Source organism: Macrobrachium nipponense, chromosome 11 (assembly GCF_015104395.2).
Source record: "Macrobrachium nipponense isolate FS-2020 chromosome 11, ASM1510439v2, whole genome shotgun sequence".
Lineage (NCBI taxonomy): Eukaryota > Metazoa > Arthropoda > Malacostraca > Decapoda > Palaemonidae > Macrobrachium > Macrobrachium nipponense.
The window spans coordinates 85,960,903-85,986,099 of record NC_061087.1 but is presented as its reverse complement, the minus strand read 5'-3'; the positions used below and the strand labels follow the sequence as shown (position 1 = coordinate 85,986,099).

Here is a 25,197-nt window from a genome sequence, read left to right as displayed (position 1 = left end):
ATAATAATAATAATAATAATAATAATAATAATAATAATAATAATAATAATAATAATAATAATAATAATAATAATACTTCCTATAGAATTTTCTCTAAACGTAAGTTTCAAAAGCATTCAGAAAATCATAGATGATATACATATATATTTAAGTATTCTTTCACTCTATAATATTTACGTTCGATTGGACTTGCATTATATTTACCGTATGTCATGTTTGCTTATAATGTCTGGTCTCGTAAACAACGCTCAAAAAGTGCTCAAATTTCAGAGTGTTCATTTAATATCTTGTATGTCTCAATGGCGCATGAAGTGTTTTTTAGTAGAATTTGAAGGAATCTTGTCATTTTTTACTGAAATAAATTTCATGCAATTTTGCGCCGCATACTGTATCAATTGGAATGGGAATTCTTTCAATGTATCATTGTATTTCTCGCAAAAGGCGTCAAAGAACATTAGGATTTTTTCTCATTAGTAAATGATCATATTTTTTGCACCATATATTCCGTTCATGTTGCGCCATTTTCTTTCATCAAAACAGGCTTCAAGTGGAGTTAAGTTCCTTCAGGTATCGCTCTATGTACTTCCCATTCCTCTTTTTATTTTCCACCTGCCGAAATATACGGTATTTTTGTCTTTACAGAACTACAATACGTATCAAACAATTTTTCTTTATTTGTTTTCGTTTTAGATATTCATCCTGGTCGATGTGTACGTAACCCAATATGGAAGCTTTCAGGGGGAGTTATTGATCTCTCCTGAAGCAACTTCCATATGAGGGTTTAGGAGTCGCAGTAAACATTGCTGCAATTGTTACTGCCTTTATAAACAATGGTAAACCGTGTATGTGTGCACGTATATAGTAGTATATATATATATATATATATATATATATATATATATATACATACATACATACATATATATAATAACATAATCATAGTAGGCTGCTGTATGCGAACGTACACACACACACACACACACACATATATATATATATATATATATATATATATATATATATATATTCTATATAATATATATCCATGCATATTTTATATATATATATATATATATATATATATATAGCATATATTTATAATGTATTTCATTTCACAGCCATATAGTTTTAAACCAGAATGCGTATAAAAAAATAGCATCAGTACAAAATCCGTTAGCAGTGTCAGAAAAAATACAACAGGTACACTAAGAGCAATAATAATAATAATTTCCTGAAACCTTCGATTAGCCTGTAGCTCTAAGTATTCAAGATGCTAATCTTTTTTTTTCTTTATTCAGATGGTGTCCTGCTACTTCATGACAACTGTTGGTGCTATTTGTCTTATGTTAGTATGTCAAGATCAAATGATACTATTCTTAAGGAATCTAAGGTAGGCTCAAGAATTTATTTCTATTTATTTGGCATTCTCAGGTATAACTAAATATATTTTTATTCTTTGTATGCGATATTTTATATTAAAATTTCTTTAATGGTTGCCCTGCCAGATGTCTACACCTTATTCTTCTATTTTACTTAACATTCTTCGCATTCATTTTTTGTGAATATATTTGACAAATTATTACATTCGTCATTTGACCTTCTTCTCTTGGAGCTTGGTTGTAAGACATTTTGGCGTCAAAACATGAAGACATTTGAATTTGCATCGTATTTTTCTCGAAAAGGAATCATCAGAGCGACGATTGTTGGCGCCCAAGAAGGATGTATTTTTTAAAAAGATTTTTGTCCCTCATACAGTCCTTAGAAGCAATGTCATCATCACTACAATTACTGTACATGCAACTGAAACGGACTAACAGTGATTCTATTTACGAGTATGAGACTTGTATTATTAGATACTTTTCTAGCAAATACGGTTTCTTCAGTGTTGAGAGACTTGGTTGTTGTGTGACGCCAGTATTTGACTTTATTCACTCAGTCAACATTCAGTCAGTCAAGCATTGCCGACAGCAGCTAGAACAGGAATGAAAACTTGGGGAAGAATTTGAGGAACCTAGCCGAGATGGAAATGGTTGAGCGTACAAATGTCGGGTTCAAAGTTTGGGATGAACATTGAAAATACGTCAGCAGCGATGCCCAGGAATTTAGAGAAAAATCGATAAATTAATATACGTAAATGAAAATAGTGAAGTAAGTGAAAAAGGGCTGATTTAAATAAAACAAAACACGAAAGAACCGAGTTCTTGCGAAATCTTTAGGAAATAGAATGACTACAAGTGATAGAAAGAAATAATAAAAAGTAAGTTTAGTTTGAGGAATTGAGCTATAGGATGAAACAAAATGGAAGGAAGAATATATTGGAGAAAACTTTGAGGAGCCGTCAAGTAAATAGGAGACAATGATGAATATGATGTTAGTTATAAAGACAGATTAAGATTACTAGAATTGTCATTCGAAAGAGAATCGTCAAGAGAATGAAATTTTGTGTAACAAGCTAAGTTGAGTCCCACCAGCTGTAGAAGTGAATAGAAAAGGAAGAAGAGGGATATAACACATCAAACATATTGTAATAAAGCAGAGCACCTAAGAAAAACGGACAAAAGATAGAAATTATTTAACTGGAGTAAAAATTAGTTGCTAGAGAAGAATCATTCTCGGAAATAAATATGATAATATTAAGTAGCAGCAGAGATGACGGTAAAAAATATAGAAATAGCTGTAGAGCAAGAATAAACAAAGGATAAAAAGGAAGCATGATAAGAAGCCTTGAGAAAAGGTAATACCTAAGGAAGGCGAGACCGTAAGAAAGTATCAGTGGCCGACAAAGGAAAAACTGAGGAAAAGGAAGCTGTACCAAGGAAGGAATGGGAGGAAAAGTAACTGAAGAGAAATAGAGAAATGAACAAAAATAAGATTGTTTAATCAGAAATAACCCAGGAGGGATGTTGAAGAAAATAAAGCCGAAGAGGAAAAAAATAAGAAAGCCTTGTCCAAACGAGAAAGGAAAACCGTAGGGGAAAAAACATAACAGTAAATAAACTTCAGATACAAAATTGAACAAAATGTCTCTTGAGTATTATTCAGTAATGGAAACCAACTCGAAATTTTGAGATGCCAAGAGATAAGGGCTATGGCACAGCCCAGCACTCGAGAGCAGTGGTTGTAAGGAACCTAAATAGAGCACCTGAGATGACTCATCAGCCACAAATAGCGGCGCAGATGCTGCCGTCAGCTGAGCAGGAAATAGCTGAAAGTAAGGGATGTCGGCCCCCAGTTACCCATAACGAAGGGGAAAATAAACGGAGAGAGAGAGAGAGAGAGAGAGAGAGAGAGAGAGAGAGAGAGAGAGAGAGAGGCAAATAAACGAAAAACTAACAGATTTTGAGTGAACATATTATCGGGGGCGGGGCAGGGGGTCAATCAAGATACTTCAAAACTTGTCATGTAAGTCACCACCAACGAATTTGAATGTTTTGTTTCAAATTCATAAGAGATTTTTTCCCTTGTTCGTTCCTTTAGCATAATTATTCTCATTTTGGTGCTTCATCATTTCCCTTTTTGGCAGAATTGAATCTTGGGCAATTCCTCAATCATTGACCCCTCTCTTACTTCTTTAGAATCTCTTTCTCTTCACAGCAAAGTGGCCCTTCTGTCTCCTTTTTGGAGATACTGTTTCGGCTACCACTTCTCTGAGATGAAAGAGAACCTGTCTTCCTACAAGGTAGTCTTGTGACACCTGCCAAGCCATCACTGCACACATTCATGGTGAGGAAATCACAAATCCTCGGACTGTCCGCCTTCGGTTGACGCTCTCCTTCCCGCATACAGCAATTCTCTTGTCTTTTCCTCCTAATTCGTTTTCTGTATCTTTTATGTTCCTTCATTTTTCATTTGGTTTGGTTTTCAGGCTGGGTGATGCTAATGGTAAATTGGATCTTCCTTACCGATGAATGAATTCATTCATTATCTCCATCATTTTGGACTAAGGGCGGAAGAAAGTTTTGTCTCATTTTTGCTAGTCTCTCGCCTCTTATAATTGATATCATTCAAGTTTTTTTTCAGACTGGAATGTTTTTTCATTACTTTCAGTGAAAGGCTTTTCGCTAAAATAAAATTTTAATGTATGAGTGTGAGAAGAAATGAGTTATGAATTAGGAAGAAACGAGAAAGAGTAATTTAGATTTCATTGGACGAGGAAGCTGGAAGTGAGAGCAGGATAAAACAAAGAAAATAAACAGTAAAGCGAGAAAGCTCAAATAGTACTGTAAAGGAAACTGGGAAATATTAAGTAGAGAAAATTGTAGAAGGGACATAAAGTTCTGCTATTTTAAGTGTTAACAAATGAAGAGAAAATTCAAGAAAAAAGTATAGTGATAATACGTTATGAATAAGAAGTGAAGAAGAAAATTAAAAGTTCTGAAAAGATTTTATTTATCAAGACTAGAAAGAAGGTTAACGAAAGCAAGAAGAAGAAGAAGAATAAGAACAACAAAAAAGTAACAGCTGAATTTAAGACGAACTGGAAGACGACCTGCTCAGATTAATTAGTGAGTACTACTTTTACGACCATTAATATAGTATAAAAGAAAAATTACTCATAGTTACATGAGCCTTGAAATGGAGAACAGGTTCCCGAAAGATCTCTGTAGAGATTTATTTGTAAATATATGTACATATACATAATTGTGGATTTATAGTGGAATTACACAATTGGATTAATGATTTCAGTGGCGAAAATATGAGTGAAAAAACTGTTGTAGATTTAGCTGGTAATAATACCATAGCAACAGTACTAACTGAAAAAAAACGAAAATTTCGAGAGAAATGTTGAAGTGTAAAGGATTCGATAGAAAGGAGTTGGCTTGAAGGTAGGATGGAAGATAAGGAAGAATAAAAAAAAAATAACATAGTAAATTAAGAAAACAAGAAAAAGAACATATAACTATGCAGAAATATAATAATGAAAAGTTGAAGAATAAACAATGATAAATGAGACACGGGAAGCGGAGTAAAACACTAAAAATTATATGAAATAAAAATGCGAGGAAAAAAAGGAAGAGAGAGTTTTGAAAATTGAAAAATAAGTTAAAGATGATGATGATGAGTAGAAAATGTTAGTAGATGGAGAGGATGGTAAAGTTAATATTTCGGGGGGAAGATGAAATTTAAGGAGAAAAGAATAGAAAGCACGGTAGATTTAAAACTAAGTAATAGAGAAGTAGAATAAGAAGAAAGGTGGCAGAAAGCAAGGCAGATGTAAGCAAACACGAGAAAAGGGCAAGAAACTAGTATTAAGGATAACAAGTGAATTTAAAGAAAACGAACGGCGAAGAAGCTAAATGAAGAACAGCAAGGAAAGAAGAGATGGATGAAAGAAGGAAACCGGAGACTTGGAGGAGAGGAAAGGGAGAATAACACGCAGAGAGAATCAGAAATCAGAAATATTTTGATGAGAATAAAGCACTGATATAAGAGACTTGAGAAAGAAAACGTCTGCTTAGGAAAGTGTAATGTAAGGAAACATCTGCCAAAAAAATAAACTGTTGTCTGAAGAAAATGGAAAGAAGAACCTTAAGAAAATAAGAACAGGGAAATGCATAGAAGAATCAAGAAATGAGGATTAAGAAGTTGTAAATACGGTGATGTATTGTTACTTAAGACAACAGCTTCTGACTGTGTATCAGATAACAGCTTAACCAACAGAGAGAGAGAGAGAGAGAGAGAGAGAGAGAGAGAGAGAGAAAGATCTTCTGGAGTGACTCTTGAGACTGAGAATCGACATTTGAAAAAAAGAAAAACAAGGATAACTTCTTGTCATAAATCACCTACGACCGTCGTTTTGGTGAATAGCGAAGTAAATCGAATCTTCGAAATTTAAATTTTCATCAACGTCTGAACAATTTGCTAGAAAGCAGAGTAAGAATAGAGGAAAATAAGTAATGAATAGCAGCGAATGCACCAGAATCGGAAGCAACGCAGGTCAAATTTGGTCTTTTATTTTAATCTCCAATTCACAGAAAGCTATAACAGCAGCAATATATTTATATATAAATATATATATATATATATATATATATATATATATATATATATATATGTATATATATATATATATATATATATATATATATATATATGGATGGATATATATATGTGTGTGTGTGTGTGTGTGTAATTAAAAAGTAGCAGGAGCTAGAAAATGAGAAACAGCATCAGGGAAACAGGCGGAATCAGCCGCAGCGCACGATCAGATCTCGTCTTGTATCATCATCTCCGGCTATCTAAGAGCAGCCGATATAGCAGGAAAATAAATAAATACATAAATAAAAAAGTAGTAAAAGCTAAAAAAAAAAAAAAGAAAAAAGCAGCTGACAGCAGAAGCTGAAAATAGAATCCAAAGGCAGCAGCACTCTCCCAGATCTTTAGTCATCTCCGACTCCCAGAAAAGCAGCAAAAGCAATGCCAGTGGTAAAAGTAGCAGGATCGCAAAAGGAAAAGGAGCAGCATCAGCATCAGCAGCAGCAGCAGCAGCAGCAGCATGTTCAGCAGAATCAGAAGCAGCAGCAGCAGCAGCAGCAGCAGCTGCAGTTGTGGCAGCAGGAGCGGGAGAGGTATTATGTGAGTGAGGGAGCGAAAGGGGAATCCGGCAACATGGGAGTTTTGGCCATGAGGGAGAAAGAGTAAGACAGAGAGAGTGCGGTAGAGAGAAAAATGCATAAAAGAGAGAGAGAGAGAGAGAGAGAGAGAGAGAGAGAGAGAGAGAATGAAAGGGAAAAATGAATGTGCGATATGCTGAACCCTCCCTTTCCTCATCCCTTACCCCCACCACCACAATCTCCCTCCCCCCTTATCTCCCCCCTCCCCCTTTTCCCTCCCTCCCCTTTCGCTTAGTTCTCTTACGCCTCTCGTGCATTTCCTCTTCTTTTGAAGTATATGGAATGATATACAACAAACAAAATATCTCTAATTTCCTTCATTATTTACGTAATCGCTAATCCAATCAAATCCATCAAAACATGGAGGGTGAGAGGGATGGAAAGAGGAGAGAGAGAGAGAGAGAGAGAGAGAGAGAGAGAGAGAGAGAGAGAAAGGCAGGCAGGCAGAAAGAGAGAAGAAAAAGTTAAAAAAAAAGAGAGAGAGAGAGGCACACGCACACACACACAAGCATGATGCTGTGATCACTAACAGGCAGCTATCGAAGGCCAATGATAAAAGTTCGCTTACCGGTAAGGGAGATTCCATATATTTTCAACTTTTTTCATAATTGATTCCTTTCAATGCGCGATGTTATTGGAGCAGCTCATCATGCAAGCGCCGACCCTTCCCCATCGATAGGTGAAAGTTCGCCGAATGCACGTAAAGTTGGGATGGCATTTAGGCGTAATAGCGTGCATACGATGACTGGCCGAGCTCGTGCGCGCGCGCATTCCAATGCACACACGCGCGCGCGTACGTGCATACGTACACACACACATATACACTACGACTGCATGTGCGTACGTTTTCGTGTGTGCCATACTCGTCGCATGTGTGCTTTTCTTCCATTTTACTTCATGCATGTTTGTCCTCTCCTTTATTGCCTGGTGCCTGTTTGTTTTCTTTCGTTTAGTTTCAGTCGTGTTTGCTTTTATTTCATTTGTCATATTGATTTTTTTTATTTCCCATTTGCCGATGCAGCTATTCGTTTGTTTTACATAATGCATGTTGGGGCTTTTTTTTACATTTTGTGTGCTTTGCCATGGGATATTTTCGCTGGTACTGTGATCATGGCAGGAAGCTTATTGTTGCTTTATCTGGCCGTCTCTGTATCTAGTTAGCCACGTCATGCATTTATGCAGCATACCTAATACATACATACATAAATACACACACACACACACACACACATATATATATATATATATATATATATATATATATATATATATATATATATATATATATATATATATATATATATATATATATATATATATATATAGAGTATGCATGTGCCATGCATGACAAATTACTGTCGTTTTGTGAATGGCCATGAAATAGCGCCCATGACGATAAAATCAGTGAGAAAATATGAAATATATGCAAACAGACCGTATTATTGTTTGCATTTTCATCCTAATTTTCAGCACAGGCCGGGACGCTTTTATCACATGGGGAAAAACTTTGCTTGAAATAGCAATAATCTGCATAGCCATATCCATTAAAAGCAGAACTCTAATTCATTATATGATTTCCTATGGATTTCTTGCTAATACGGGATGATCCTTTTCCCAACCAAACAGTAATAATATAAAAATGAAAATGTAAAAGGCACCCATATGTTTTAATTAAACGTTTTATTTTAATTTTAAACGCCGCTGTCGGTGGTGGGTAGGTCGTGCGATCACTCCCGAATGATTAATGCCTATCTTTAATGCCGGCGACTTTAAAAAGAAGGGCCAGGGCCAGGTTGCCAGCGGGCGTGCGGGCCGGGGGGGGGGGGTGGGGGGGGAGGGGGGGGGGGGGGGGTCGTGTCGCCGGTAGAATGACTACAGAACTCGATACTGCTTTTTTTTTTTTTTTTTTTTTTTTTTTTTATCCCGACTCGTCGGGCAGAAGAGGGCTTCTAAGACACCACACAATCTACCACCATGGCTCAAGTTACTATACTACTACGTAACACCTCATCTTAAACGACTTTGGGGGTCTGGCCTTTCTGATAAGTAACAAAGTCCACTCAGGAACAGCGACCTTATACCGTAGCCTTCACTTGAATATTTTCTAGATATCTTGTATTGAAGAGCAACTCCGCATAATTCCTAACCTAAAGTATCCTTTACTCTACCTTTAACGAACGATTTAAGAGATATAATAACAAATTTATTACATCCAAAATGGTGGCTTAGGAGGAAAATTTCGAAATATGGTATCTGATTGCTAAATAAGTCCGCTAAGCCGATGCGTTAAGTTGAGGTGTTACTTCTCGTGGCCTTCTACAAGTCACGAGACGACCGGTTTTGATTCCCCTGAGAGTTGTAGCTACTTTGCATAATATAATTGTTCTCGTTACTTGGACATTTATGTAACACTTCTCATTTCGCAGGTCATTTTTGACGACTAGAGAATGTAAATACATGTGATTCCTTCTCACATGTCACTTTCGTAATATATGTGACAACATGTTACTAGTCACCATGGGTACTTAACATCGTGTCACAAGTCAGACATCGAGAAGATGCAGTAGTGCAATGTTTCAAGTTTTTGACGAAATAATCCATAAATGATGAAATGATTTCCAAATTAGTTATGTTTGTAATGAGGGACAGGTTTAAACAGTGAAAATATGCGTTATCCTTTTTAGTGACCTGATCCCTTGTTAGTGAAATGAGTAGCCTATATCCTCACCTCCTACCCCTTCCGTTAAAGTGTTTGTTTTATAATATTTTTAAGGAAAACATTAACAAAAGTATATTATTAATTTGTATCATATTTAACCTTCAAGATAACTAAAGATACTAAGACAAAATGCAGTTTTTATTCATGCTGATTTGGATGTTGAATCTCTCTCTCTCTCTCTCTCTCTCTCTCTCTCTCTCTCTCTCTCTCTCTCTCTCTCTCTCTCTCTGGTGTTGTGTATAAACAAAACCAATTTATGTCAAAACACAATAGGGCAACGAAATCCAAAGAATTTGTTTCTGATTAGAATCCTTTTCCATTTACTTTGTGAGTTAGAAGTACAATTATCTTTTAAAAAGGCAGAGAAAACTTTTCCTGAAAGAAAGCGCAAGACTGATAAATTGTTGTTGGCTTTTTATGTGGAATTAAAAATGCAAGAGCACAATGTCAAATTGATGAATGGATGCTACAAGTCTCTGTTAGTTTTGACAGGTCAGAATCTTTACATATAAAAATGTGCGATTTTTTTTCACGAAATTTATCGCGATTGAAAACATAAAAGGTGTTGAAAATCAAATGGTATTTAAAAACTGGTGACAATTTCAGCAAGCGTTTAGTGAAAATATAAGGTGGAATGAAAGTGTAAATCTAAAAGTGATTAGTAAAGTGTGACATTTAATAATAATAATTTAAAATTAAAGATGGCTGATAGTACGATGTGTGAAAGGTAATTATTAATGAACCTGAGATACTGGAAATTAATAGATGTTTAAGACCACAGACGTTGAAAGTTCAACGGGCAAAACTGGAATGCTGGAAACTGAAAAGGGTTAGATTTTAAAGGTGCCGGAAACTAAATAAGAATGAAACTAAGGGGTGATTAAAACCAAAGGATTCGGAAAACTAAAAAAAAGATTTAAACTTAATGGTGCAGGAAACTAAAGCGGGTTATAAATAAAGGGTACTGGAAACCAGAGAGTTCGTGAAACTCAAGAGGTTAGTGAAATCGAAGTTCCCTGGAAACTATGTAAAAGGGGTTAAAGTGAAAGATTACTGGAAACTAAATAGGGTTGATTTGAAAGTTTGCTTGTAGCCAAATAGGGTTGATGGGAAAGGGGGCTGGAAGCCAAATAGGGTTGAAGTGAAAGGACGCTGGAAAAGAAATGTGAGTTAGTACGGGAAACTAAAAACGTAGGTTTAAAGTGAAAGTTTTCTGGAAACTAAATAGGGTTGAAGTGCAAGGTTGCTGGAAGCTAAAAAGGGTTGAAGTGAAAGGACGCTGGAAACTAAAAGGAGTTAAAGTGAATGGGTGCTGAAAGCTAAATAAGGTTGAAGTGAAAGGATGCTGGAAACGAAATAGGGTTGAAGTGAAAGGTTGCTAGAAACTAAATATGGCTGAAGTAAAAGGGTGCTGGAAACCACAATTGTGGTTGAAGTGAAAAGGTGCTGGAAACTAAAGGGTTGAAGTGAAAGGACGCTGGAAACTAAGGAGTGTTGAAACTAAATGTTTAAGACGAAAGAACTCGTTTAAATCCGAACTTATAAAAACACTAAATTCAATTTTTAAGCGTACTTTTTCGTTTTGGTTTGTATTTATTTGAACTCCTGGATTGATTGTCAGTTTTAATGACAGAATTGCATCCAGTATAATTCCATATTTCCAAATTCTTAGTTAATTCGCAGCAGGATATCCGTATAAATTTCAGCGCACGATGCGACGGACATTCTCGTTTTCCTCGTTCGTACCGGTCCAGTAGATAAAATTAATTGAATCTTCGTAATTAAGATACATTGCAAATAATGCTCCCCGCATATTACAATGGCACTCAGAAGTATTGGTTTGGAAAATACTTGTGGGCATTGGGAGAAAAATAAACTTTTATATATAAACTGCTCCTGGATAGCCGACCCCCTTTTTTTCTAAATATCCGCTGATATTACATGTATACAGCCATTATTGGCATTTCTATCAATTTCATTTCGTAGATAGAGCAATAACGTGAAATTCCTAAACTCGGTTCGCATGCAAAGTGCATGAAAACGAATGAATGAAGAAATAGATTATGAAATAAATGCCTAGTTCTGTCCTCTGTGAAAAATGTACGTGCGCCGGTAAATGAAAGAATAAATGAATGATTAAAAAAATTGTAAAAAATGGTCATTCATTATATATATGTGTATATATATATATATATATATATATATATATATATATATATATATATATATATATATATATATATGTATATATATATATATATTATACATACACGTGTATGTGTTTTTGTGTATATAGATGTATGTACCCACACACATATAAATATATATATATATATATATATATATATTATATATATATATATATATATATATATATATATATATATAAATGGTTCTCGTGATCCAGTGGTAACCAGCTTCACCCAACCAACGAGAATCATGGATCGATCTTAAGCGGGAGATCCGTTATTCGGATAAAAATGCACTGTCCCTATTTTCACTTTACGGAGCATTAATTGCTTTAGTTGTGAAGGATTGTAGCCAGGGCGAAGAGTTCATGGGACTAGCAGCCTCCTTCCAACAATGGCTGAGAACCAGAAGAGTAACACTATTTTGGAGCCACCCCTTGGAAGGGAAAAAGGCGCGTGTTATGAGACATTTTTTTTCATATTTGCCTCTAATGATTTACTCTACAATAGGAAAAAAGTTGAGGAAGACATCCTGTTTGACGGGGGCGCCCACCTAATATTAGGCTCCTTGGGAAACGCCTTAAGGTGCTTGCTGGAGAGAGAAAACTGCAAAGCAAGCATTCATCCAGCTATTTTATATATATATATATATATATATATATATATATATATATATATATATATATATACTATATACATACTATAGATTAGCAGCGACACCCACTGTTAATCGTCTTCTACTTCAATCATTGGTTTAACCTAGTTCGAATGAATTACAGGTCGATCTTTCTTCAGGTGTTATTTCGGATGTTTCTCTTGAAAATTATTTGAACCTGGTTCGTTTTCTCTCAGCCATCCTCGTCGCATATTTCGGGTTTCCTCTCTCTTGCCTGAGCTGTCGAAAGTGCGAAGCTGAAAGAAAAGTGGTTTTGTTGATTCCTTACCTTGTACCACCACGGAATTTAAGAACTTTGTAATTGTTGATTTGGCCATTTACCTTTATTTTTAAAGTCTTGCGTGTTTGTTAAATATATACAATAACTTTTTTACTTTTGTGTAAAAGGAAACTGTTGTGTCAGTTTGTCTGTCCGTCCACCCCAGATCTTAAAAGCTACTGAGGCTAGAGGGCTGCAAATTGGTATGTTGATTTTCTCCCCTCTAATCATCAAACATACTAAATTGCAGCCCTCTATCCTCTGTAGTTTTTATTTTATTTAACGTTAAAATTAGCCATAGTCGTACCTCTGGCAGCGCTATAGGCACCAAACAACATAGGCCACCACCGGACCGTGGCTGAGTTTCGTGGGCCGCGACCAAAAGTTTTAATGTGCCGTGACTGAAACCACCACCGGACAGAAAACTGGATTACACCGAAGAAACTTCGGCCTCTCTTCTCTCTCTCTCTCTCTCTCTCTCTCTCTCTCTCTCTCTCTCTCTCTCTGTGGCCCATTATTTTCACCATAGATAAAACAAACATTTATGTTCTCTAAATTGCTAATGTTAGCAGGAAAGCAGTCTTAAAGAAAAGTATCATAGTATTTATCAATGTAGCTCTTGGTAATACAAAATAATATAGAGACATAAGTTCTACTAAAAAGATAAATTAATTTCAAAGATTTCCTTTTTAGTTAAGACCCAGCCACCTTCTTCCCATTTATTTTATTTTGTTTTCTTCGCGCTTGTGCTACGAAAGGGCATTTGGTTCTTTTTTCTATGTATTTTGCATTGTAAGAAGTGAAAAATCGAAACACAACTCTGTCGTATCAGCTGCAGAGACATAACAGAAAAATATCTTTCATTTTGTAACCTTCCGCGTAAATTATTCACTCAGAAAGAGTGAAGAATTAGCGAGAAAAGAACCGCGTGATACTTTTATCATACTAATTCGTGCGTCAGTTTTTTTAATCTTTCTTCGCTGAAGAATGAAAACAAATTTCGATTTTTATGAGCGAGATAATTCAGATATCCTTCACAATTATTAATCTAATTTGGATTAATGTAATTAACCTAATGGCTTTGTCAAACTAAATCCTTCCTGTACGTAATCAGGAGTTATTTAAGATGTTGTATGATCCAGTGATAAGACCATCCCGATTCGAAAGATAAACGGGCGCAAAAAGCTTTCTCCGTATCAGATGCAACAATTACCTTAATAGAGAAGGTAATTTTGCCCATTAAGCAAATTAATTACAAAGGTAACTAAGGCATTTAAAGCTAATCACCTTGATTAGAAAATACGTGTTAATAGAAGAAGCCTTGGAGTCAACTCAGGCAATTCGCTTCCCCCTCCACATACAACCCCCCCCCCCCCCCCCACCGCTCCCACCACGAGCCAGCGAGCTTGAGGTGCGCAGGCGCTGAAGGCCCCCTTCCCCCTCATCATCATTATCATTAAAATATCTGCGACTATTTAAAGTTATAATTGATTGTACTTGTAATTTGAATATCATCAAGAGTATTAGCTTAATTGGGTCAATTACTATATTTTCCCCCGGACAATTCTCATGAAGGGATAAAAAGAAATTGGTTTTTTGCAACGTTACGGAAATTCATAAATTAATCATATTTAGACTGGCGATAGAAATCTGGGATTGAATTCTGGAGACCGAAATAGATTTCATGTATTTTCTCCTCCATGGTCACTGTAAGAGAATCCCCTCGAAGGACACACTACGCCATGGAGGTTAATCTGACTTTTAGGCAAGTGCCTCATTTCTTTTTAGATGAAACTGCTCATGAGTGACGCTAGATTAAAGCAATGATAATGATTATGGAACTTGCGAAGGTCAAAGTGTATATTTGAGTGGTGTTGTTTTGCTGCACAAATTTTCTTGTTGGCGCCTTCTTTCATAAATACATATTTGTTGTATCCGTAAAAGTGTTTTCTGCGTGTGTGTATATATACATGCACACAGACACACACACACACACACACACACACACATATATATATATATATATATTATATATATTATATATATATAGATTGGTCGTGCTGGGTTGTTTGAATATAACATTTGATGGCAGATATGAGGATAGCAAAGTGGATAGGTGCGGAGTATCTGCCAAGAATGAAATCAGGGAAACTTGAAAAAAAAATGTGCCCTGAATGGAATTTGGTTGTATGAAAAATGGATTTCCGATGCTGGCTCATAATTGTACTTGGCAAAAACAAAATTCTAAGGAAAAGAATGTCTTAGGTTATGTGTTTGTACAGAAGCATAGGGTAGCAACCTCACTACAAAATTTAATGTTTTGAAACCTGCAACAGAACTTCCCAGTGGGCTTTGAGAAGCAGTGAATTACAATGAGGCTAGAGAAGCCAGAAAAAAGTGAATTACATACATATATATAGTGTGTGTGTGTGTGTGTGTGTGTGTATGTGCGCGTGTGTAAAAATTTTATATATATATATATATATATATTATATATATATTATAGATGTATGTGCGTTATATGGTTATATGGTTTCGTGTTGTGATCCTGTTTTATGTAAAAAGGAATGGCAGTAGAAAAGCGAACAGCCATATTCTTTCAGGTACAGCGTTGGTATGCTAAACGCCTTGCGTGGATTCTCAGTTGTTCATTACTCACGCAATAAGCCATGCTGTTTTTTCTTGAGCTATAATGTGTTTCATTCTGTATACGAGTTCGCCTTCATGTTTAATCATTCCGATCCACTTCATTATCATTTTTCCCATCCATTCTTCTTTGTATCTCCTGATAATCATGTTTGGTTGTTTGTTTTTATAAGTTTAAATTTCATGTATCAATGTTTTCAAGCTTTTCTCATCTTCGTTTGAGATCCCGAGGACCTTCCTGACGTTGAACTTTAACTCCAATTTAAACCTGCTCCTTTCCTCTCAGCTAACGAGTTAACCCCGTCTGATTTCAGCCCAACCTTCAGTTACGGTCCATAGTTGAATTAAATTCATCAGTTTCTGAACACAAGCTTCTTTGAGTACAACGGCTAGTAATAGTGTCGCTGATCATTCATTAGTACTCCATATTATGAGTTACATATCTTAAACTTCTCTGGAATTTTATCATTCAGCTTCTTATTCTACAAAACTTAAGCTCTTTTTTATCCATCTCGTCAAGGGAAATTATTATCAACTTCATTTTTAACTACCCGGTTGTTGTAACTGCACGTTGTATGCCTGGTTATTACGTTATTACTTGTTAAAGCATAAAAAATTCTATGTGTATTCCTATTTGTCAACTAGTACACACTATGAAGTTCGGAGTTGTATTTCTTGATGGCCTGAAATTAACTTCATGCTTTCCTTGGATACTTTGGAGCTAGATCCATACTGGTGTGTCCGCAGACTTTGGGAATCGTTATGTACTTCTGTGCTTTCATGGATTCTAAGAACCAGCTATTGCAGCTCGATAACTTGGTTTTTTTTCTTAAGAGCTAATATTAATTTTTTTTGCGGGCCCAGAGTATTTCATCTTTTTCTGTTTTAAAGAAATTTGTGCTTATTTAATATTCCATTACACACACATATATATATATATATATATATATATATATATATATATATATATATATATATATAAGAATTAAGTTTGACCCCATGACTTTTCATAGCTCCAGGATTGATACGGCATCATATATTTAAAAATACACAGAATGTACGATCAATAAGTATTACTTTATTATGTTTTTTTTTACATTATAACTTATTATAATTCTTTGCTCATAATGCTCTGTCCCCAAAATCCTTTTTGTGTAGGGATTCCTTTAAAGCATGTTTATAACTGAACGTGCCCAGATAAATATGCCACGAGATACGATGAAAAATGTGCATTGTCGGAAGCACAGGTTAATAATGTAGCCAGAATGAGTTTCAATTGTGCAGCGACGGTCACATTAAAAAGCCTTCATTGTCAAAGATCAGTCATGTTTCGCTGCATAAATGGCTCGTTGGTTCTTCAAACACACACACACACACACACTCAAATTACCAGTATGCTGTGTGTCGTGGGCGGTAAAATGGATTTAACTATTTTTTTCTAACTTGTCTTTTTCGAAGCTCCTAAATTCTTTGTCTGTTTAAGAGTCGGGGAGTTGTTGTTGGCATAAACGATATTAGTATTCGTTTGTTTCATATTCTTTCTGTCGTATATTTACTTGGAAAATCTTTCACGGCTTTCAGAACTTCGCATTTGTAGAATGTAAATCCTGAGTTTTTTTCGTGTTTGCAGTTTTTTCCGAAGCCAGTTAAACAGATTGGCTTGTGACGCGATCATTGGTGTTGAAGGTAAGATAAAAACGCTTCGAGAAATTGAGGCTTTTAGAAAAATCTATGAAGGTTTTATGAGGCTAAATCACTGTTTTCTCCTTGAAATAAGTTATTTTTATCTCCACCCAAATCCTTGTTCGTTAAGTGAAATATAGTTTGTTTTATTGTCACCTCGCTCAAACGCTGTTTTATTGTCATTGATTTTTTTTTACTTGATTAAAACCATGATTTTCACTGGGTAGATTTGGTTGTATCTGGTAATCACTAACTTAATGGTTCGTTCAGTAATTATTGACTCTAACAACCTTGAGGTTGATTCGTTTTTGCGCTGTATTTTGACATGAAAACGACTATGGTCATTGAATATTTCTACCATGTGTTGTCTGCTTGGTCACTTATTTGGTTTGGCAAAACTTTCCAGCCATCGTCGTCTTATCTGTCAATTTGCATATAACAAGAGTTCTCTTCCATTGCAGATTTCCCTAAGAATTCTCAGAAGCACTTAATGTCTGTTCCATTAACTGCCCTTCTGTTCCTATCAAATTCTTCTTTTTTTGTGCTTTTTTTTAAAGATTTGCTTTGGTCTTCTCGATTACTTCCATGAAAAGTCTTGTTCCGAGTTTTAGTCATCCCGTTGACATGAATATTTCAGTTAGCTATAGTTCTTTCGACGCTTAATATAACTGTTTCTCAAGGCATCATATATAGTAACATCTTTCTTTCAAAGGCCTCTCTAATAATTATGGAAACTGGCTTGAGACTGCTTAACCTTTCTGTCTTTTTTTATGGATAATCAATTAAATTTTTTTGTTGGTCACCTTAATTTATTTTCCATCCAGTCTCACTTTATACCTGTTTGTGTATTGTGCATGAAATAAACCCTTCAGGAGGCATTTCCGCAATTATTACCATTGGATAAATTGTAAATCGCTCTTGAAAGTCTCTTCTAATAAGGCATTACTCTAATTCATCCATTGAAATATACCTTCCTTCTGTATAATTGTGTCATTTCTCGTTGGAGTATTTTCCCTAAGATAAAACACCTCTTCTGGTAAAACCATGTCTCCAAAGTTGAATATTAAAGACCCATTAGAAATTATCATGTTTCAACCAATTTCAGACATACGCTATTTAGCATCCTTTTAAACCAGTTTCCCATTTATGTATCAAATACTTTTCACGATAACGTCTTCCGAGTTAAATATTATCAAATAATGAGCAGCTGTCATATATAAATCATTCTTCCTAAGATTATATGTCATTTAATATCTATTAGAAACAATTTCCCTAGACATCCCTCAATCAGTGGCTTTTGAAAAGAAAACACTTTCTGTTACAGTGGACCCGAGGTGCAGCAGAGACTGATTTTGACAATCCTCAGTCTTTTGACACTTCGTCCCACACCATATGCACTTGCAGAATTTTGCTTGGGACCGCTCTTGCTTGTAGACACCCCCTCCCGCAGCAGCAGTCACTATGCAAATTGGGACCGGGTCCCACAATAGGAACTGAGAGAAATGTTTTATCAGCGGTTCTGTCTTCAGCAGTTTATCCTTCTGGCCATGTATTATTTCGCCACTGTTCTGTCCTGCAAAGTCCTTTTATCGGACCTAGGGGGAGAAAAGAGGACTATTTTTATGGACGCCCGTCGAATTCGGAATATTGGTTTGTTCGAAAGATTGCGAGAAATTGCCGTCACGTCCCATTATCTCTTAAACATGAGAAAACTAAAGCACATCAGTATAGCCCCAAAAAATTGTATCTTTCGCAAATTCCATTTTTTGTTCTTTGGGAACTAACGAAAGAATGAAGTGGTCAATCTTCCCGCACAAGGACAGTTTAAAGATCTTGATCCTGTGCCATTGACTTCAGCTGTGATTGTTGGATTCTGCATAGTTCATCGTAGTCATTGCAGAGAGAGAGAGAGAGAGAGAGAGAGAGATAGAGAACGAAGTTCAAGATTTGGCCTAGAATTGAGGGAATTTATATATCATATATATATAATATATATATATATATATAATTATATTTATGTATGTATGTAGATGTATGTATGTATATAGATATATATATATATATATATATTATATATATAATATTATAGTATATATATTATAATCTATATATATATGCAGTGTGTGTAGTGAACTAATGTACGAAATGTATAATTTGATAAGTTAGTTAATTACTCAACTTATTCATTCTCTGCAAAGTGAGGAAATGTTTTGTTGCATTCTTTTCTTGAATAACAAACTTTTGAAGTCAAATCGTATTTCGCATTAAGGTACTGCCTCATTCGTTTTTTCCCGTTAAAAGAAAAAAACATAAAAACGCGTAATTAATTTCTCCTCATAGATGTCCCTAAAGGTGCTCATTAATGCAAATTAAGACTCTTAAGTCAAGAGAGCATACTCACTCGGCCTTTTCATACTTGTCCCCCTGTCGCGCATTCTACGCTTCATACTTCCCCCCCCCCCCCCCCCCTCCCCCAAAACCAAACGAGAGCAGCTAAAGAGATTCATACAACTTTCGAATGCAAGTGGGAACTCGAGAAGACCGTATTGCTCATCACATACTAATTAGTTTTAAAGTTACGGAAAGGTGAGATGGATTCATAAATAACAAAAGAAGGGGGTGGGGGTGAGAAGACGTCAGGGCGGAGAGCGGACGACCTCTCGGGTCTTTACAAAGACACCCTATCCTTTGACCAAGTTCCGGAAATGAGCATTGGTTCGTCAAGACACCTTGCATATTTAATGACCTGAGAGGGGGAGTTGGGTGTGGGGATGGGGGAGGGAGGAGGCGGCGGCCGGGTCACGCCGTCAAAGCGGAACTAATAACACTAAATTATAATTACATCTGACTCTCTAAATTCGTGCTTACGCCTCAGACAACAAAAGGCATTGTTGTCTTGTCTTTAACCTTTCCCTTCCCCCTCCCGTCTTCTCTCTCTCTCTCTCTCTCTCTCTCTCTCTCTCTCAGTGTCGTATAGCTTACCAGATTAAGTTCTTTGTTGTGCCGCCAACTTTCTTGTTTCCATATTTGATGATAATTACTGTGTACTGTTCCTTTTCACAGTTACAAAGAGCGGGGTTTGATACGGTCGGATTTAATATGACATTAAGGTTAAGAAGACTGGTGACTCATAAATATGTGGAATTTCGTAGCCTTTGAAGTAATTAGGACGCTGAATTCATTCCCTGTGAGAGGATTAATTGGCAGAGTGACTAGCGCTCTGAAACAGAAATATTTACTGGAAGTGAATATTTCTGAAACAAATATTTACTCTTGTTATGTTACTGCCCTCATTTATAAAGGTACTGATTTCTTGAGCATTAAACCTCGTGCTCTGATAATCTTGCCGTTGAAGAACTGAAATTTCTATAGATATTATGCATACCTCGACACTCACAAAAATTGATAATAGTAGTAGTTTTTTTTTTTTTTTTTTTTTTTTTGTAGTGTGAGAAGAAGCAGCGTGAAACCAAGCAAAAATTAGAGTAAAAAACAAAGTAAGAGAGATTAAAATTTCTATTAAGGATTGCACGAAATCAAGGAGAAAAGGTAATAAAATGAGAATTAAAAAGGAAACACAAACCCGTACCGCATCCAGCAAGACAGCAAGACCGCTTCTAATCAAGAGAAGTGAGGAGAGACACTGCAGATTTGGAAGAGACTAAAACAGCACGGTCTCAGTAGCATCAAAACGTCTTACATTATGTAAGCCAACGTATGATTACATCCCATTTTGGCGAACAAATTATGGCAGAATGGAAGATAATGCTTCCAGGAGTTCTGGAAAAGGGTTTATGATGAGAAGGAATATTACCCAAGAGGTGTCATTTCTCCCTTATTGTTCTCACTTAATTAAATGGTGTTTGGGGAGCTCGAAAATGTGTTGTTGCGGAGCGCAAGTGGTGAAATCACACCTTGATATACGTGGATGACTCTCTTGGAAAAAGACAGAACGAAAAATTTCTATTTGTTTTATTCTTTCTTGTGGGTAGACGCCACTCTGCAAGTCGAAGCAAACTCTTGTAGCTTAGAGATTATCAGGTGTTACAGTTGGTGGATGAATTCAAACTGTTATTTCGTATAAAATACAGATTAACGGATCTTGGAAAAGAACTGAGGCACAGCGCATAAAAAAAATAGGGAGAGGAAAGGTTGATTGATTCATAAAGGTGTAGTATAAATACTAACTGAACAGTGTAAAAATACATCATCGAGAATTCCTTTTCCATTTACATAAAGTAAATAAGAAAGGCAAGCATCACATTTTTCCTTTATCAAAAATCCAAGTATGTTAACTATGCTGACATGACACTGTTAGATTTCTTGTGATTTTCAATATCCTCTAAGTGCCTTTTCACATGGTGTCGTAAGGTGTTTTGTATCAGATCGACTTGAAAATTTATAGGGTAGATGACATGTATACACAAACGCGCATATATATATATATATATATATATATATAATATATATATTATATATATATATATATATATGTGTGTGTGTGTGTGTGTGTGTGTGTGTGTATGTGTGTATATATATATATATATATATATATATATATATATATATATATATCTACGTGTTCGTGTGCTTGTGGGAATAAAAATGTTTGTATTACTAGCATATCGCTGTGGTATGTACTTGTACTTTTTTTACATGAAGGTAGTTCATGAATGAAATTCGTGGCCCTTCAGCAAATCTGTATGTCTATTTCAGAAGATACGATGGTAACTGGAATAGATTAATGTTGCTCATGGTGTCTTCGTTTTTCATGTGAATATTATTATTATTTTGAAAACCTGTCTCGATTTTGGCTTGGATCTGACAAATATAGAGAAACATCCACTCTTTGCCCATACCTTTTTCACCTCCTTCACTGTTGCTGTCTTTACTACGGTTTATTTACCTTGTTTACATCTGATAAGCTCAGTTACCTGCCGTAGATGAGGTTCGTTGATCATTAAATATACTTTACCAGTGTTTCTTGTCCTAAACTCAGGTCTGCTTGCGATTTCTACACATTATGTCTTATTTCTACCTTTTTCTTCTCTTGCCTTCCTCTGATGATTTTTCTGTTTTTTCAAAATTTCTCTTATCTTTGTTTTCTGTTAAGTTAACATGGTAATTTTGTTCAAGATTTATCTTTGATAGTACAGTTTTTTTTTATTATTATTATTATTCTTATTTTCTGTATTTGTGTTTCTATTTTGTTTTATACATGTCGAACTGATGACACTCGTTTGATATTCAGCAACTTTTCCTGTAGTGTTTTATGCTACCTTTGTGTGATCCATAATATTTGTACTTGAATGCATTTAACTATTTACCAGTATAAACATGTGTACGACACATACAACCTCATTCTGATTCTAATTGCCGAAAATCGGACACCGTTCCTTTTAAGCAATTTACTTACATACATATGCTATATATGTGTGCGTTTATGTATGCATGCACATAACACACTCATGTAGTATACCATGTCTATTCAAGGGTGTGTGTATTCATTTATGCAGTCTGGCTTATAATCTTTTTTCAAATATTAGTACTTCAAGGTAAATATTCCTTGATATTGTAAGTAGATACGGATACAGATGAATTGCCATTAAATGCTAAAGTAAATTTTAAGAGTTTACATATAGTAAGTAGTTATTTTTCTTGCTTTTATTACTCTGTGATTTATTGCTGTTGTTCTCTAGGTATTAATCCTCTACTACGTTATTTTCATGCTTGGTATTTCTTTAAGCTTCTGAGTTACCACTGACGTTGTTTTTCCAATTATTTATCGTTTTAGAGAATTATCCAAAGTTTCCAGTGAAATCTCCACCATGCCTTTTTTCATGTGTCTTGACATAATTCATGAAAAACACAACAGAAAAATCACATTTATAAATCCATATTCCACCCGTTAAACTTAAAGTACTGTACCTTTATTTCTAGATAAAGTATTTATAATTTTCAATAATGACCTTTTAAACAGAAATCATGTGACGGTTATCCTCTATGAAAAGCTCGTTGTTTCAACCAATGTCAATAAAGTGTTGTTTCACAATTGCTCGGATTTACTTCAACTTGAGATAACAAATTGAAAATGTATATTTGAACATTATTTCTGTAGTTTTTCAGAACGAAAACATATTCCCCTAAATAAGCAACAAGTTTGTTTTACCGTGTTATCTTTATAAACAAGATGACATTGTTCCGCGTTAAGGTTCAAGAGTCTGGCTAAATAATGCAAGTAAACATTACCCATGAAGAGAATAGGTCAAATAAACCCGTGTAAATTGTGTGCTGTGGCACATTATCATTTTTTTCAGACCCTGATTACCGAGTGGGCTTGCTTTGTGCTTCAGAGATTCGTTTTGGAAACTATCAAGAACGCTTTAAAAATGTCCCGTTCATGTATTTTTTCAAAAGTTACCATTTATTTATGTGAAAGGGATTATTATTATTATTATTATTATTATTATTATTATTATTATTATTATTATTATTATTATTATTATTATTATTATTAGTCATATTGATTCTTCATAGGATTTCCCTGAAGGATTTGGTCTTAAATATTAGGTGCACATCGGAGCAACGTAAGTTTTTTAATATTAGACAACTAAGTAGAAAGAGGCAAAAGTACCATCTACAGTGCTCCACTTGAAGGCAGGTTGAAATCGGTAATCCCTCCTCCCCTCCTTACGTTGCATTCTCATCAGAATCACAGTAATGTTCTATTGCGCTTGATTCCTATATTCGTACATGGCAACTAAGTACCAGGAAATTTCAAGTGGAGTCTCTCAAAGGATTATTTTACCAATTGACTAGTATTTATTGCAGTCATTAAGCCTTACTTAAGACGGAGCCTAAAAGACATTTCATAAACACGTTGCATCGGAAAATACTGAAATACATTTACTTTCTTCCATGTATCAGCTGTAATTGTATCTCAAATAAAACAATTATTTCTTATAGTTACGAACCAAGTAATTAAACTATTTGTATCAACTATAGAGTAATACTTTATATAAGTTACAAATTTTAGCTAGGCTTATATACGTTTTGAAAGTCTTCAGTCGTTTTAAAACCCAGCTGCTAAACGGAGATAAAAACAGATGGAATATTATTTATGAAAATGGCATTTTATAAGAATTTGTACCAATATAAACAGTGATTAAATGTTAGTATTAATGTAGTGTACTAAGGAAAAATTGGGAGGTAAAATATTAATTTCAAATAGGAACTTGTTGGGATATGTGCTGCATATAAAAATTAGCAAAACATTTAGTCTAACAAACAGTTTGATAGAGTTAGGACTAGTAATCAAAAGGAAACCCATGATATGCCTATTTCTAACAGTATTTTTATGTATTTTGTCATTCTATTTTCAGTCTTTTACGCGTAATTGCCCTTTTATGTTGCATATATATATGTATATATATATATATATATATATATATATATATATATATATATATATATATATATATATATATATATATTATAGAGAGAGAGATAGAGAGAGGAGTAGAGAGAGAGAGAGGAGAGAGAGATTGTTCTACGCATTTGTTCGTTTTAATATTTCATACCCTTTATAAATATTTAGAAGAAGTAATTAAGTTCTTTAGAAATTAAGATTACTTTTGTATCCTAGTTATACAAGTATGAAGAGTAGAGTTGACTGGGTTTATCAATTACTTTAATTATATTCTTATTTTAAGGGAATCATATCACCTTTTAGTAAAAAAAAATCGTGCGCATGATAAGACAATGAATTGATGCAGCCAAAGTTTAAGAATTGAAATTTCAAGTTAAATGGCGATGCAATTTGCTTAGTGAGCACTTCTTGAATTTCCTACGAAAAGGGTTCGTAGGAACACACTGGAGCGGGATACTTATATTCCAAGATGTCTTCCATAGGAAATCAGAAGATAAAAAAGTAAACCGTACGTTTCCTAAATAATATTGAGCTAAAATGTGCTCAAAATTGCCTCGCTCACAGGATCCACAACCTCCTTAACTCTGATTTTTTTCCCTTTAGACGTTGTGTTCTTGTCCTTCCGCCGAGACTTCGTTTGGGGAAGTACACCCACATAAGCTTCTACCACCAGCGCTACAGAAATCAATTTCTGACTGGCGCGGCGAGAGCATATATATATATATATATATATATATATATATATATATATATATTATATATATATATATATATATATATATATATTGAAATTTTACCCCTGCACTTATGACATTTATCACAAATATTAAGCCCCAAATATCGCTCAATATCGAATATTGAACAATATGTGAGATTACATATATATATGTATATATATATATATATATATATATATATATATATATATATATATATATATATATATGAGAGAGAGAGAGAGAGAGGGAGAGAGAGAGAGAGA

The 25,197-nt window shown here is 34.9% G+C and overlaps 1 long non-coding RNA gene across 1 annotated transcript in view; it reads left to right on the top strand.

Annotated features, from left to right (window-relative positions):
* LOC135209238 (uncharacterized) overlaps window positions 1-25,197 on the top strand; it is a 267,111-nt gene that overhangs the window by 237,944 nt on the left and 3,970 nt on the right. The window contains exon 8 of the long non-coding RNA XR_010313338.1: window positions 1,299-1,390. This is a non-coding gene — a long non-coding RNA (uncharacterized LOC135209238). The remainder of the gene's footprint in view (window positions 1-1,298; window positions 1,391-25,197) is intronic.